At 48.2% G+C, this 15,843-nt stretch overlaps 1 long non-coding RNA gene across 1 annotated transcript in view; it reads left to right on the top strand.

Annotated features, from left to right (window-relative positions):
* LOC120985807 overlaps positions 1-3,796 on the top strand; it is a 66,471-nt gene extending 62,675 nt beyond the window's left edge. Inside the window, exon 3 of the long non-coding RNA XR_005775584.1 lies at positions 3,645-3,796. This is a non-coding gene — a long non-coding RNA (uncharacterized LOC120985807). The remainder of the gene's footprint in view (positions 1-3,644) is intronic.
* Positions 3,797-15,843: the final 12,047 nt, after the last annotated feature.

Raw genomic sequence — 15,843 nt, 5'->3', positions numbered from 1 at the left:
CACTCACCAAAGCATAGGGCAGGGTGGTCAGGACAGTCAGGACAGAAATAGCGGGTGTCACGCCTTATTCCACTCCTACTACAGACACGACATCTTTTTCGGGGTGACGGTTGGGTTGAGGTACCAGGAACGACACTGGGGAAATGTCGCTCGTGTAGACGGCTAACTACACTGGTGGATGGGGCCACGGAACCTCCTGGATATAGGAGGTTCTCGATGATCTCTTCCTGGAATTTGAGGAAGGATCCTGTTCTCCCAGCCTTACTGTAGAGAACAAAACTATTGTAGAGCGCCAATTGAATTAAATATACAGACACCTTCTTATACCAGCGTCTGGTTCTGCGGGAAACTAAATACGGAGACAACATCTGGTCATTGAAGTCCACCCCTCCCATGAGCGCATTATAGTCGTGGACACAGAGGGGCTTTTCAATGACACGGGTTGCTCACTCAATTTGGATTGTCGTGTCTGCGTGATTGGAGGAGAGCATGTAAACGTCACGCTTGTCTCTCCATTTCACCGCGAGCAGTTCTTCGTTACACAAGGCAGCCCTCTCCCCCCTTGCAAGACGGGTGGTTACAAGCCGTTGGGGGAAGCCCACGCGACTAGTTCGCGCGGTGCCACAGGCGCAAATCCGTTCTAGAAACAAATGCCTAAAGAGGGCCACACTTGTGTAAAAATTGTCCACATAAAGATGGTACCCCTTGCCGAATAAGGGTGACACCAAGTCCCAGACTGTCTTCCCACTGCTCCCCAGGTAGTCAGGGCAACCGACCGGCTCCAGGGTCTGATCTTTTCCCTCATAGATCCGAAATTTGTGGGTATAGCCTGTGGCCCTTTCACAGAGCTTATACAATTTGACCCCATACCGGGCACGCTTGCTTGGGATGTATTGTTTGAAGCCAAGGCGCCCGGTAAAATGTATTAGGGACTCGTGTACGCAGTGTCACGAGGGTGTCGAGGACCACGCCTGACTCCGTTATACCCGGGGTCAGGAAGTCGCAGCGGTTGGCTGCACGCTCTATTTAAGATAGGGCTGTTTTCCTTATGGTAGCTTTCTGGGTTTGCTTAGCAAACCCTTTTGGCTCACTCAGGGATCCGTAGCTCCTTCTCCTCAGCTGTTCCTTGTCCAGCACTCCCAGACCTCCTTATATTTCTCTCTCACACTTCTCTGGTTGCCAGAGATAGAGCTTCCTGCCTGGACATCTATTCTGACCTTCTGGAGCTGTGTTGCTGCGTTCGCTGGTAGTTGGTCCAGTACGCTACCCTCCAGATCCCTGTTGGACCTTTTTGGTTTATTGTGGTCGCCCACCTGGGTGTATGTGTTTGTATGTTTTGTCTGTCCTCTCCCTGGTGTTTCCCTCTTAGTGATAGTGGTGTGGACTAGCGATCCCACCGGCCTGTTCACTATCCAGGGCTCATATTAGGGAAAGCCAGGGTTTAGGCACGCGATCGCCGCACGGGTGAGGAACCCGTCTAGGGACGTCAGGGCAGTCAGGTGCCAGCCGCAAGGTGAGTTAGGGGTCACCACCTTTCCCTCTCCCTTGGGCAGGGCTTTCCCTGTTTTCCTCCGTGTGCATGTCGTCGGTCATTACACGCAGATGTTTTGCTCGGGGGTATACAAATCTGCAAATTTCTGGTTGAAATGGTCTATAAGGGGCCGAATTTTGTGGAGCCGGTCAAAAGCTGGGTGGCCTCTGGGACGGGAGGTGGTGTTGTCGCTAAAATGCAGGAAACGGAGGATGGCCTCAAATCGTGCCCTGGACATAGCAGCAGAGAACATGGGCATGTGATGAATCGGGTTCGTGGACCAATATGACCGCAATTCATGCTTTTTTGTCAGGCCCATGTTGAGGAGAAGGCCCCAAAAAAATTTAAGTTCGGAAACTTGGACTGGTTTCCACCGGAAAGGCTGGGCATAAAAGCTTCCCGGGTTGGCGGATATAAATTGTGTGGCATACTGGTTGGTCTCTGCCACGACTAAGTCCAAGAGCTCCGCAGTCAAGAACAGCTCAAAAAATCCCAGGGCCGAACCGATTTGAGCCGTCTCAACCCGAACTCCAGACTGGGCGGTGAAAGGGGGAACTACAGGTGCGGCTGAAGTTGGTGACTGCCAATCAGGGTTTGCCAGCACCTCAGGGATTCTAGGGGCTCTACGGGCCTGTCTGTGCGGTGGCTGCGACGGGGTAACTAGTGCACGTGCCACCGTACCAGCTTCAACTGCCCTTCTGGTGCTCGCCACGTCACCATGTTGTACGGCAGTGCTGGTACTAGGTCCAGGGAGGGCTGCGCTGCTGGTGTATGCCTCACCACGTGATCCGGCAGCGACAGCCCCACTCTGCTGCTCTTGAAGCGGATCCTGCATAACCTGTGGTCTAGCGACACGGGGCCGGGTACGCCTGGTGCTGTCAGGGACCTCAACCTCCTCGTCCGAACTTTGGGTCAGAGAGCCACTGCTTTCCACAGGTTCATATTCTGACCCGCTAGATTCGTCAGATGAGGGTTCCCACTCCTCATCCGACTGGGTCAGAATCCTGTAGGCCTCTTCAGAAGAATACCCCCTGTTTGACATTTTGGACTACTAAATTTAGGGGTATTCCCTGAGACTACCCAAGAAAAAAAGCAAGCCTGTCTTACAAAGGGGAGGCTAGCGAAGTACCGGAGGCCGCTGCGGTTGATAAAAAATATCAAAACTGATTTTTTTATCGCCGCAGTGCGTGTAAAATGAATGTGCAGTGATCAAAAAAAAATATATTTTTTGTCACTGCGGTGGGGCGGGCGTGGGTGAACGCACGTGTGGGCAACCGATCAGGCCTGATCGGGCAAACACTGCGTTTTGGATGGAGGGCAAGCTAAGGTGACACTAATACTATTATAGATCTGACCGTGATCAGTTTTGATCACTTACAGATACTATAAAAGTACAAATGCTGATTAGCGATACGCTAAACAGCGAATAAGTGACTGCGGTGTGGTGGGCTGGGCGCTAACTCACGCTAAACTACCTAACCAAGGGGCCTAAACTATCCCTAAAACCTAACAGCCAATACTAGTAAAAAAAAAAAAGTGACAGTTTACACTGATCACTTTTTTTCCTTTCACTGGTGATTGACAGGGGCGATCAAAGGGTTAATTGGGGTGCAGGTGGGTGATCTGGGGCTAAGGTGTAGTGTTTGGTGTACTTACAGTTCAGTCTGCTTCTCTGCTGGATCCAACCGACGAAAAGGACCAGCACAGGAGCAGACAAGCCATATAACAGATCATATTTACTAATATGATCTGTTATATGACTTGTGATTGGATTTTTTGAAAATCGCCAGCCTGCCAGCCAATGATCGTTGCTGGCAGGCTGGTGACGAAATTGTTCTTTAACTTTTGCCGGCCCGCGATGCGCATGCGCGGGCCGGCTTGGAGCGAAATCTCGCGTCTCGCGAGATGACGCGTATATGCGTGATTGTGCGCAGCGCTGCCACCTCCGGAACGCGAATCTGCGTTAGGCGGTCCGGAGGTGGTTAAGTAAACGTTTCTAATAAACATGTTTTTAAAACTCTTCATGGTCACATTTTTGTTTTGCCTGTTTTGAAATGTTGTCCAGGAATGGCTAAAATGTAATGTGTTCCAAATGTCTGCATTTCCTCTTCAGATTACAGGGGTTTGCCTCTAGGAGAACGGTTTCCAAGCTGCGTCCAATGTCCATGTGAATTCTCGTCGTTCACAGCTGCCCTGTGGTTTCTCCGGCTAGGACCCCCCCCACAGGAATTCCAGATGTTTTTTCTTGTGTACCAGAACCAGAGACAGAACAATAATTGTATGTCGCTGTCAAGTAGGTAGAAATATAGAGAAACATCTAAATATTCTAAAATATTACAATATTAATATTAATAGAGACCTACAACATTTATTATACATGCTGTTACAAATGAGGGCCAGCATGTCTTACCAATCGCCTGCCACTCCTGTGCCGATGCTTCCTTGGTCTCCTGCTTTGTATCAGGTTCCACCGATGATGTGACATGTCTGCACCAGTGATGGCCAGTTCGCAGTGTTCGCCAACGAACAGATGCGGGCTGCCATCTTGACTCACAAGTCCGGCGATGCACAGGTAAGCCCTTACCTGTGCCTGTGCCGTGAGCCGGTCTGAAATCAAATGCGGTCACCGGGAGCAGGCAGTTCCGAGAACAGCTGCGGGGGGCCTTCATCGGGCTGTTCTCGAAACTGCCTGCTCCCGGTGACCGCATTTGTTTCAGACCGGCTCGCTGCGCAGGCACAGGTAAGGACTCACCTGTGCTTCGCCAGACTTGTGAGTCAAGAAGGCAGCCCGCATGTGTTCGTTGGCGAACACTGCGAACTGGCCATCACTGGTCTGCACCACTGAGGTCACCAGTGACTGGCCATACTGACCACTTATTGAAGTGATATGTCATCTTGGAGCCGGGTAAACACAGGTTGGCAGGGGACTGGGGAAGCATTGGCATGTGGGTAGCAAGGAACTGATAAGGCTACTTTCACACTCGCATTTGGTGCGGATCCACCTTGCATCTGTCTTGGTTAGGTTATCACCTAGCTTAGCATCGTTAACATTGGGTACAGCTGGCGATTGCTTAGGCTACTTTCACACTCATGTTTGGTGCGGATCCGTTGTGGATCTGCACAAACGCATCCGTTCAGAACGGATCCGTTTGTATTATCTTTAACATAGACAAGACGGATCCGTCTTGAACACCATTGAAAGTCAATAGAGGACGGATCCGTTTTGCATTGTGTCAGTGAAAATGGATCCGTCCCCATTGACTTACATGGTGTGTCAGGACGGCTCCGTTTGCATCCGCATCGTCAGGCGGACATCAAACCGCTGCAAGCATCGTTTTGGTGTCCGCCTCCAGAGCGGAATGGAGACTGAACTGATGCATTCTGAGCGGATCCTTTTCCATTCAGAATGCATTAGGGCAAAACTGATCCGTTTTGGACCGCTTTTGAGAGCCCTGAACGGATCTCACAAACGGAAAGCCAAAACGCCAGTGTGAAAGTAGCCTAACATGTTAGGCCTTGTTCACATATCTGTGTCGTTTCACATCCCATGGAAAATCCATTTCTGAAGAATCAGAGTTTGGTCTGTGTTTCCATTTTTCGCCTTTGGCATCGTCTGTATTCCACGGACACTGCTCGGCTGAAAATTAATTTCCAGAGCATCTCCTACCAATGGTTCATGAAAAACCACTGACAACATGGATGCCATCTATGATCCGGAAACTGTCTACAAGAAAAAACAGAAGTGAGTACTTAAAGGCAACCTGTCATGTTCACATGGGCAAAATGTCAGCAGAGGAAAACGGGCGTTATCTGCTGTGTAATCCACACCATTCAAAACACCACCAACAGCTTCCCATTAATTTCAGTGTAAAAAAGTCGTCCATATGCACATTTTTTTCGGCAGTTGATTTGAAAAATGACATTACTGCTTTCAATTAGATTGGATTGTGGATTTCCATAGAAGTCAATGGAGAATCAGAAAAACCATATTCGGAAACTCTTCTAAAACACTTATAAAAACAACAACAAATTACAAAACCACAACCAGAAACAAACTGATTTCAGCTACTGATTTTTCTGTTGTGGATTTTGGTGTGTGAACATAATCACAGGCAGAGGACATGCTCCAGCATTTCGGAAAAAGCATTAAAAGGTTGAAACCAGACAGGCATGTGTAGAAGTTTTCACTAGGCAGCTCCCCTATGATTTCTCCATGTCCTGCTCAGCTTGATTGACAGGACTCTAGCTATACACATGAATCTACCGACAGGCCCTTTAACCCCTCAGGCCCCTTTCACATGGGCGAGAATTTCGCGCGGGTGCAATGTGTGACGTGAACACATTGCAACCGCACTGAATCCGGACCCATTCTTATCCAATTGATCGCGCTGCTGGCATCGTCTTCTTTCTTCTTCTTGCAGGGCCTGCAAAAGGACCTTTGATGATGTAATCGCGCTCACCACGTGGTGACGTCAGCGCAGGTCCTGCTGAATGAAGATAGCAGGATCTACGTCATCAAAGGTCCTTTGCAGGTCCTGAAAGAAGACGATGCCGGCTGCGCGATTAATTGGATAAGGGGAGTTAATTTTTTGAATTTTTTAACCCCTCAATCCACATTTTACTATGCATTCTGTATTAAGAACGCTATTATTTTCCCTTATAACCATGTTATAAGGGAAAATAGTAAAATGTACAGCACACCTAACCCAAACTTCAGTGAAGAAGTCCGGGTTCGGGTACCACAGTCAGTTTTTTATCAAAACACATTGCACCCGCGTGATAAAAACTGAACAACGCAGCGCATTCAAAACTGACTGAAATTGCGTGCGCACTTGCACGGGTTTCCCGCAATGCACATGGAGCAAATCCGGGACGCCCGTGTGAAAGAGGCCTTAGTGTCAGTGTCACGTCTGTAAAAAAAAATTTAATTGTTTCATCCTTAAAGCTGTCCGTGAAGGACCTGTGGTTCTTCCGTGTGTCTGTTTTTACCATCCGTGTGTCATCCGGAATTCACTGACGTTGCTCAGATGAAAATTAATTCCCAGCAGAAAATGCGGACAACACACGTCAGTGAAAAACGGAAATGTGAACAAGGTCTTAAGGACATCTGTTGTACATGTACCATGGATATCCACGCGCTAAAGATTGCGCCTGCTCCAGAGCAGAGCAGGCGACGTGGGCGTGTTTCCCCACAGAGACACCCAGGGATAATGTCTGCGAGCAGTGATAATACCGATCTGATGATCACATGTTCACGTCCCCTAAGGGGACTTAATATAAGTGGAAAAAAATGTAAAGTTTAAAAAAAAAAAAATGTAAACTTCAAATCTCTGTAGAAAACACGGACATCACATATCCATGATTCACTGACATGTGACTAAGGCCCTACAGCAAGCCACTAAGGGCTCATGCACACGACCGTATGCATTTTGCGGTCCGAAAAAAATATGGATGACATCCGTGTGCATTCCGTATTTTGCAGAACGGAACAGCTGGCCCCTAATAGAACAGTCCTATCCTTGTCCGTAATGCGGACAATAATAGGACATATTCTATTTTTTTGCGGAACGGACATACAGAAACAGAATGCACACGGAGTAACTTCCATTTTTTTTGTGGACCCATTGAAGTGAATGGTTCCGCATACGGTCTGCAAAAAAACCAGAACGGACATGGAAAGAAAATACGTTCATGTGCATGAGCCCTAACTGAGAGGATCTCTTGCTCTGGTAAACTTATTTTAGTTGCAACCAGCTGATCGCCAAACCAATGGGCGTTGTTGGGTGGAGGTACCTTTTTATTTTACATCGGGCAAACCACATTGTCATGAGTAAGGATCTACTCTACAGTCGTGGTCAAAAGTTTTGAGAATTACATAAATATTGGAAATTGGAAAAGTTGCTGCTTAAGTTTTTATAACAGCAATTTGCATATACTCCAGAGTGTTATGAAGAGTGATCAGATGAATTGCATAGTCCTTCTTTGCCATGAAAATTAACTTAATCCCAAAAAAACCTTTCCACTGCATTTCATTGCTGTCATTAAAGGACCTGCTGAGATCATTTCAGTAATCGTCTTGTTAACTCAGGTGAGAATGTTGACGAGCACAAGGCTGGAGATCATTATGTCCGGCTGATTGGGTTAAAATGGCAGACTTGACATGTTAAAAGGAGGGTGATGCTTGAAATCATTGTTCTTCCATTGTTAACCATGGTGACCTGCAAAGAAACGCGTGCAGCCATCATTGCGTTGCATAAAAATGGCTTCACAGGCAAGGATATTGTGGCTACTAAGGCTACTTTCACACTAGCGTTCGGAGCGGGTCCGTCTGATGTTTCATCAGACGGATCCGCTCCTATAATGCAGACGTTTGCATCCGTTCAGAACGGATCCGTCTGCATTATTACTTAGAAAATTTTCTAAGTCTGAAAGTAGCCTGAACGGATCCGTCCAGACTTTACATTGAAAGTCAATGGGGAACGGATCCGCTTGAAGATTGAGCCATATAGTGTCATCTTCAAGCGGATCCGTCCCCATTGACTTCCATTATAAGTCTGGACGGATCCGCTCGCCTCCGCACGGCCAGGCGGACACCCGAACGCTGCAAGCAGCGTTCAGGTGTCCGCTCACTGAGCGGAGCGGAGGCTGAGCGCTGGCAGGCGGATGCATTCTCAGTGGATCCGCCTCCACTGAGAATGCATTGGGGCCGGACGGCTGCGTTCAGGACCGCTCGTGAGCCCCTTCAAACGGAGCTCACGAGCGGACACCTGAACGCAGGTGTGAAAGTAGCCTAAGATTGCACCTCAATCAACAATTTATAGGATCATCAAGAACTTCAAGGAAAGAGGTTCAATTCTTGTTAAGAAGGCTTCAGGGCGTCCAAGAAAGTCCAGCAAGCGCCAGAATCGTCTCCTAAAGAGGATTCAGCTGCAGGATCGGAGTGCCACCAGTGCAGAGCTTGCTCAGGAATGACAGCAGGCAGGTGTGAGCGCATCTGCACGCACAGTGAGGCGAAGACTTTTGGAAGATGGCCTGGTGTCAAGAAGGGCAGCAAAGAAGCCACTTCTCTCCAAAAAAAACATCAGGGACAGATTGATCTTCTGCAGAAAGTACTGTGAATGGACTGCTGAGGACTGGGGCAAAGTCATATTCTCCGATGAAGCCTCTTTCCGATTGTTTGGGGCATCTGGAAAAAGGCTTGTCCGGAGAAGAAAAGGTGAGCGCTACCATCAGTCCTGTGTCATGCCAACAGTAAAGCATCCTGAGACCATTCATGTGTGGGGTTGCTTCTCATCCAAGGGAGTGGGCTCACTCACAATTTTGCCCAAAAACACAGCAATGAATAAAGAATGGTACCAAAACACCCTCCAACAGCAACTTCTTCCAACAATCCAACAACAGTTTGGTGAAGAACAATGCATTTTCCAGCACGATGGAGCACCGTGCCATAAGGCAAAAGTGATAACTAAGTGGCTCGGGGACCAAAACGTTGACATTTTGGGTCCATGGCCTGGAAACTCCCCAGATCTTAATCCCATTGAGAACTTGTAGTCAATCCTCAAGAGGCGGGTGGACAAACAAAAATCCACTAATTCTGACAAACTCCAAGAAGTGATTATGAAAGAATGGGTTGCTATCAGTCAGGAATTGGCCCAGAAGTTGATTGAGAGCACAGTCGAATTGCAGAGGTCCTGAAAAAGAAGGGCCAACACTGCAAATACTGACTCTTTGCATAAATGTCATGTAATTGTCGATAAAAGCCTTTTAAACGTATGAAGTGCGTGTAATTATATTTCACTACATCACAGAAACAACTGAAACAAAGATCTAAAAGCAGTTTAGCAGCAAACTTTGTGAAAACTAATATTTGTGTCATTCTCAAAACTTTTGGCCACGACTGTATATTGTTAAGATCCGAAACGCGTAGACTTGGATGTTTATGGTTTTACTGCACTGAATAATTAAAAGATTCTACGTTATTTGGAAGCTGGACCCTTCTCTTTTTTTATTGGATATATACCCTCACGCCAAGGTTCCTGGCATGGTCCGTGCATCCTCTATATGCCTCAGGTGAGCGCACCACTTCTGCTTCTTTCCGTTTACATTGCCCAAGTACTTAGCAGAGCTCCAAACCTGTAAGCCTAATTTCACATGCTGGGGATTTTTTAGATGTAGATTTCTTCATGCGGATTGCACTTTGAAATCTGTAGCATGCCCTTTATCTTGGATTGTTCACAGATTTTACACACATTTCTACCATAACATTCAATAGAGTTTAAATCCACAAGTGAGGCCTCATGCACACGACCGTATGTATTTTGCGGTCCGCAAAAAATACGGATGACGTCCGAGTGAATTCCGTATTTTGCGGAACAGAACAGCTGGCCCCTAATAGAATAGTACTATCCTTGTCCGTAATGCGGACAAGTATTAAGGCTGATTTCAGCCTGTATTTGTGGGCAGGGCGTTAGCTCCCTATATATACCTGCCAATTCCTTCCCTCAGGTGGTGTGTCTCACTTGCATCTGTAGGAAGAGCCACACCTAGCTGCCCAGCAAGCTTCATGTCTGTTTTTTCTCTTCAGTACGATTCTCTGCACAGTGCGACATTCCTGAGAGAAGTTTTCGTTCTCAAGAGGAGCCACATCCAGCTGCCGGCACGTGCAAGCATCACGGTTGTTTCAAAAGTTTCGGTTCGCTACACGGTATAGTGCAATACTTAAACTGTTTTTCCGGTCTGTCACCAGGTAAGTACTTGTCCAATGGAGCGTGCCGTATACTTGCGGCCACGGGTCGGTCTCCCCTTCTCGCGGATGGCGTGCGGTTCACGGTGGAACGCACACGTGACCGCCGGGCCTCCACAGGCATGTTCAGCCGAGCGCCGAAGAAATGACCCTCCTGTACACGTCCACCGCTCGCTCTGCCTTCCGGAGCTCCTACGGTGGCAGGAAATGGGCAGTCGGGGGTAGCTATGTTTAGTTAGGGAAAGAGTACAAGTCTAGGTTCCCCTTGAAAGGCACACACGTCCGTCCACTCCAGGCTCGCACTTGGGGACCGCACATCCCAGTCCTAGCAGGGTCGCAGGCACGGGGGTCCCCCTTCCCCTCCCTGCAGCGGCCATGAGCGCACCACATGTCCATTCGGAAATATCCGCCCCAGTTTAAAAAAAAAAAAAAAAAAGGGATAATTAAATCATTGCCCCAGCAGAGACGCTATATAGCAGAGGCGGCACAGGTGGGAAGCAGTGGGCATTGTTGCCGGCGTTACGCCAAGCTGCGGCAGCCCAGCTTCCAGCCTGTGTCAGGGGCAATTTTGGTGTGCGTATTTACATATATTAATCAACAGCACATGGGCCAGTAAGCTACTTGGTCCCTGCAGGTCAGAATTGTGTCTCGGCATGGAGGCAGGGATTCACTCTGCCAGCAGGTGCCAGGGGTACAAAATTGCGTGTGGCAGGCTCCCCGTTTTCCAAACGCAGATTTGGCTGGGAAGATTCGTCAGTGGCGCGCGATCAGTTTAGTTACCACATATACTGCGTACTTAAATTATCTGTCGCCTGGACCACTCAGGCCAAGATCAATGTTGTACGTCACCTGGATCGTCCAGGCCGTGTTTAATGTTGTATGTCACCTGGATCGTCCAGGCCAACTTTAGCGTTGTATGTCACCTGGATCGTCCAGGCCGAGTTTAACGTTGTATGTCACCTGGATCGTCCAGGCCGAGTTTAACGTTGTATGTCACCTGGATCGTCCAGGCCGAGTTTAACGTTGTATGTCACCTGGATCGTCCAGGCCGAGTTTAACGTTGTATGTCACCTGGATCGTCCAGGCCGAGTTCAGTGTTGTATGTCACCTGGATCGTCCAGGCCAACTTTAGCGTTGTATGTCATCTGGATCGTCCAGGCTGAGTTCAGTGTTGTATGTCACCTGGATCGTCCAGGCCAACTTTGCGTTGTATGTCACCTGGATCGTCCAGGCCGAGTTTTAATGTTGTATGTCACCTGGATCGTCCAGGCCGAGTTTTAATGTTGTATGTCACCTGGATCGTCCAGGCCGAGTTCAATGTTGTATGTCACCTGGATCGTCCAGGCCAACTTTAACGTTGTATGTCACCTGGATCGTCCAGGCCAACTTTAACGTTGTATGTCACCTGGATCGTCCAGGCCAACTTTAACGTTGTATGTCACCTGGATCGTCCAGGCCGAGTTCAGTGTTGTATGTCACCTGGATCGTCCAGGCCGAGTTCAATGTTGTATGTCACCTGGATCGTCCAGGCCGAGTTCAATGTTGTATGTCACCTGGATCGTCCAGGCCAACTTTAGCGTTGTATGTCACCTGGATCGTCCAGGCCGAGTTCAATGTTGTATGTCACCTGGATCGTCCAGGCCGAGTTTAATGTTGTATGTCACCTGGATCGTCCAGGCCAACTTTTGCGTTGTATGTCACCTGGATCGTCCAGGCCGAGTTTTAATGTTGTATGTCACCTGGATCGTCCAGGCCGAGTTCAATGTTGTATGTCACCTGGATCGTCCAGGCCAACTTTAACGTTGTATGTCACCTGGATCGTCCAGGCCAACTTTAACGTTGTATGTCACCTGGATCGTCCAGGCCGAGTTCAGTGTTGTATGTCACCTGGATCGTCCAGGCCGAGTTCAGTGTTGTATGTCACCTGGATCGTCCAGGTCGAGTTCAATGTTGTATGTCACCTGGATCGTCCAGGCCGAGTTCAATGTTGTATGTCACCTGGATCGTCCAGGCCAACTTTAGCGTTGTATGTCATCTGGATCGTCCAGGCCGAGTTTAATGTTGTATGTCACCTGGATCGTCCAGGCCAACTTAACAGTGTATGTCACCTAGATCGTCCAGGTTCAGCTACCACTGATACCATGTCACATCATTTATCTTGCCTCTGGGTCCCGCCAGGATGAGCCAAATGCTGGGCGACAACTGGACCTTCAATTTAGCCATTGTTGTTTCCACGCCATATGTCATATTGAGTCCGCCACACCCCACTCCAGGCCATCCGGGCTCGGTTCTTAGTTAGGAGTCTCCCGGATGGTCAAGGGGTCTCACGGTCCTTATCCTATCCCCACGGGTACGTTATTCAGTTTACTTTATGTTTCCCCCAGATTCCTAGAAGCGTCTCCGGCCATTATCATTCTAAAAGCAGGCAAAGCCCCGCAAGGAGATGCCCGACGCGGACCCCACGGGTGCCACAATCCCAGCATACAACACCCCAGTGATGGTTTAGAATCTCTGATCTCAACAGCAAAACACCTCATAACACAATCATTAGCCCCAAATATGTCCAGGAATTATAAAGCGGGGTTGAAAGCGTTTGAGAGATTTAGACTTCTCTATTCTCAGGGCGGCCGCAAAGAAATATCTTACTTACTGGCGTTCATAGCCTTCTGCCATTCCCAACAAAAGCTCTCATATAATACTATCAAATTATACCTAGCAGGCCTTCAACTCCATTTTATGCTCAGTAATCCGGGTTGTTCTTCTATCTTGTCCAACCAGGTCATCAAGGCGGCCCTCAGGGGAATACAGGAAAATGCAAAACAGGCTGCCACCCGCAGACAGCCGGTGTTCGGCAAGCTGTTCAGGGATTTGTCTTCTGCCCTGGACGGCGATCCTTTTTGGCCCTTGACCAGCACGGTCATCCAAGCGGCCATGTTCTAAGTTTTTACGGCTTCCTCCTGCCAGGAGAATTCACTGGCAGCTCTCCGAGACCCGGCGGTCTTCGCAAAGAACAACTGTCGTGGCACTATAACTATTATGTACTCAGCATTCCGTCAACCAAAACAAACCAGACAGGGCCATCCACGGAAATTAAATATTTCCCTACCCGGAATAATTGGTGTCCAGTCCAGATCCTCAATAAATTATTGTCCCTGTTGCAGACAGCGCCTCCTGACAGTCTGCTCCTGCCCTTCAAGAACAAACCCCTCACTTCAAACCAATTCACGTCCCACATCCGCTCTCTGGCGGCAGGTCTGGGGTACGACCCAGGAGCCATTTCGGGTCACTCGTTCCGTATTGGGGCGGCATCGTCAGCTTCGAAACACCAAGTCCCCGCTCACGTTATTCGATCCATGGGGCGCTGGAGGTCATCTTGCTTCAACAGATACATTCCGAATCCACACCGGGAAATTTCTCAAGCTTTTCAGTCGTTGGCGTTATAGGTCATGCGGGCTGGAAGAATATGAATAAACCAGTGTAGACAACATAGCGTACTTGTCTTTTTGCCCTCTCCAGGCTTACCCACGCCCGTGGCTTCCGGCACAACTCAGCCATAGTTCAGGTTCGGCATGCCTTACCCACGTCCAAGACGCATTTAGCCCTGCCCATAAGTATTAAGGCTGATTTCAGCCTGTATTTGTGGGCAGGGCGTTAGCTCCCTATATATACCTGCCAATTCCTTCCCTCAGGTGGTGTGTCTCACTTGCCCCTCCCTCCCACCCCTTTTTTCACACACTCCAATAGGGTACGCCCTCTCCAGGCTTACCCACGCCCGTGGCTTCCGGCACAACTCAGCCATAGTTCAGGTTCGGCATGCCTTACCCACGTCCAAGACGCATTTAGCCCTGCCCATAATAATAGGACATGTTCTATTTTTTTGCGGAACGGAAATACGGAAACGGAATGTACACGGAGTACCTTCTGTTTTTTTGTGGACCCATTTAAATGAATGGTTCCATATACGCTCCGCAAAAAAAAAGGAACGGACACAGAAAGAAAATACGTTAGTGTGCATGAGTCTTAAGGCCTCCTGCACACGACCGTATGGTTTTGCGGTCCGTTTTAAACAGATCCGTTTTTTCAGTTTTTTTGTTTCAGTAGTGTTTCCGTTCCGTTTTTCCATTTTGTTTCCGTTTGTGAGCCGTTTTTTGCGGAACGGAAACGGAAGCATACAATAATGTTGAAACAGTAAGTACATAAAAAATTGGGCTGGGCATAAAATTTTCAATAGATGGTTCCGTAAAAACGGATACGGAAGACATACGAATGCATTCTGTTTTCTTTGCGGAACCATTGACTTGAATTGAGCCACGGAATGTGATTTGCGGGCAATAATAGGACATGTTCTATGTTTGAACGGATCGGAAATACGGTGACGGAAGGCATACGGAGTATCTTCCGTTTTTTTGCAGATCCATTGAAATGAATGGTTCCATATACGGTCCGTATACAGAACGCAAAAAAAAACGGAATGTAAACGTAAAATAAAACGTTTGTGTGCAGGAGGCCTTAGGGTCCAGTCAGATGTCCGTAGGTTTTTTGCGGATCCGCAAAACACAGACACTGGCAATGTCCATTCCGCATTTCGCGGACCGCACATCGCTGGCACTATAATATAAAATGCCTTTTCTTGTCCGCAGTTGCGGAGAAGAATAGGACATGTTCTATTTTTTTTGGGGGGGGGACGGAATTGAGGATCCGGAAGTGTGGATCCAGAAGTGCGGATGCAGACAGCACATAGTGTGCTGTCCGCATCCATTCTGGCCCCATTGAAAATGAATGTGTCCGCACCCAATCCGCAAAATTGCGGAACGGATCGGGACCCAAGTTGCAGACGTGTGAATGGACCCTTACAGTTTTAAAATCATATATATGTGTTCCGAGAGTAGCTATCAGCAAAATGACAAGCGCTCCAACCATCAGAGGCAGCAAACCCCTCATTTGGCCGAGGATCTGTGCTACATTGTTACCTCCCTGTATCGTGCACTGCTATTAATAAAAGGACATTTGGCAAGTCGGGTGAGTGCCAAGGACAGGCTCTTTTACCTTAGATTGACAAATTCCAAGATTTTTATACTGATAACCTATCCTCTGCATAGGTCATCAGTATCTGATCAGTGGTGGTCCGCCACCTGGGACCCCCACCAATCAGTTGTTTGAGAAGGCTCCTGGCACTCACAGTAGCGCCGTGGCCTTCTCTCGGCTCATCAAGCACAGTACTGTACATTGTATATTGTCTGTACATGGTATCGCAGCTCAGCCTCATTCACTTCAATGAACTTGAAGTCACGTGGGCTAGACATTGCTGTGAGAGCACCACGTTGCCTTCTCAACAGCTGATTGCGCGAGTTCTGGGTGCCGAACCACCACCAATCAGATACTGATGAACTATCCAGAGGACAGGTCATCAGTTAAAAAATCCCGGAAAACCCCTTTAAAGTGAATCTGTCAGCAGTTTCAACCCTGTATAACTGCTGACAGCACTAGATAAGTGACCTGGAATCCAGTTTAAACATACCTACGCGGATGTTCTTAATAGGAGCATGACCTAGAAAAATTTATTTTAATC

The sequence above is a fragment of the Bufo bufo genome, chromosome 1 (assembly GCF_905171765.1).
Source record: "Bufo bufo chromosome 1, aBufBuf1.1, whole genome shotgun sequence".
In the NCBI taxonomy this organism is placed as follows: Eukaryota; Metazoa; Chordata; class Amphibia; order Anura; family Bufonidae; genus Bufo; species Bufo bufo.
This window is presented reverse-complemented; position numbering and strand designations above follow the sequence as displayed.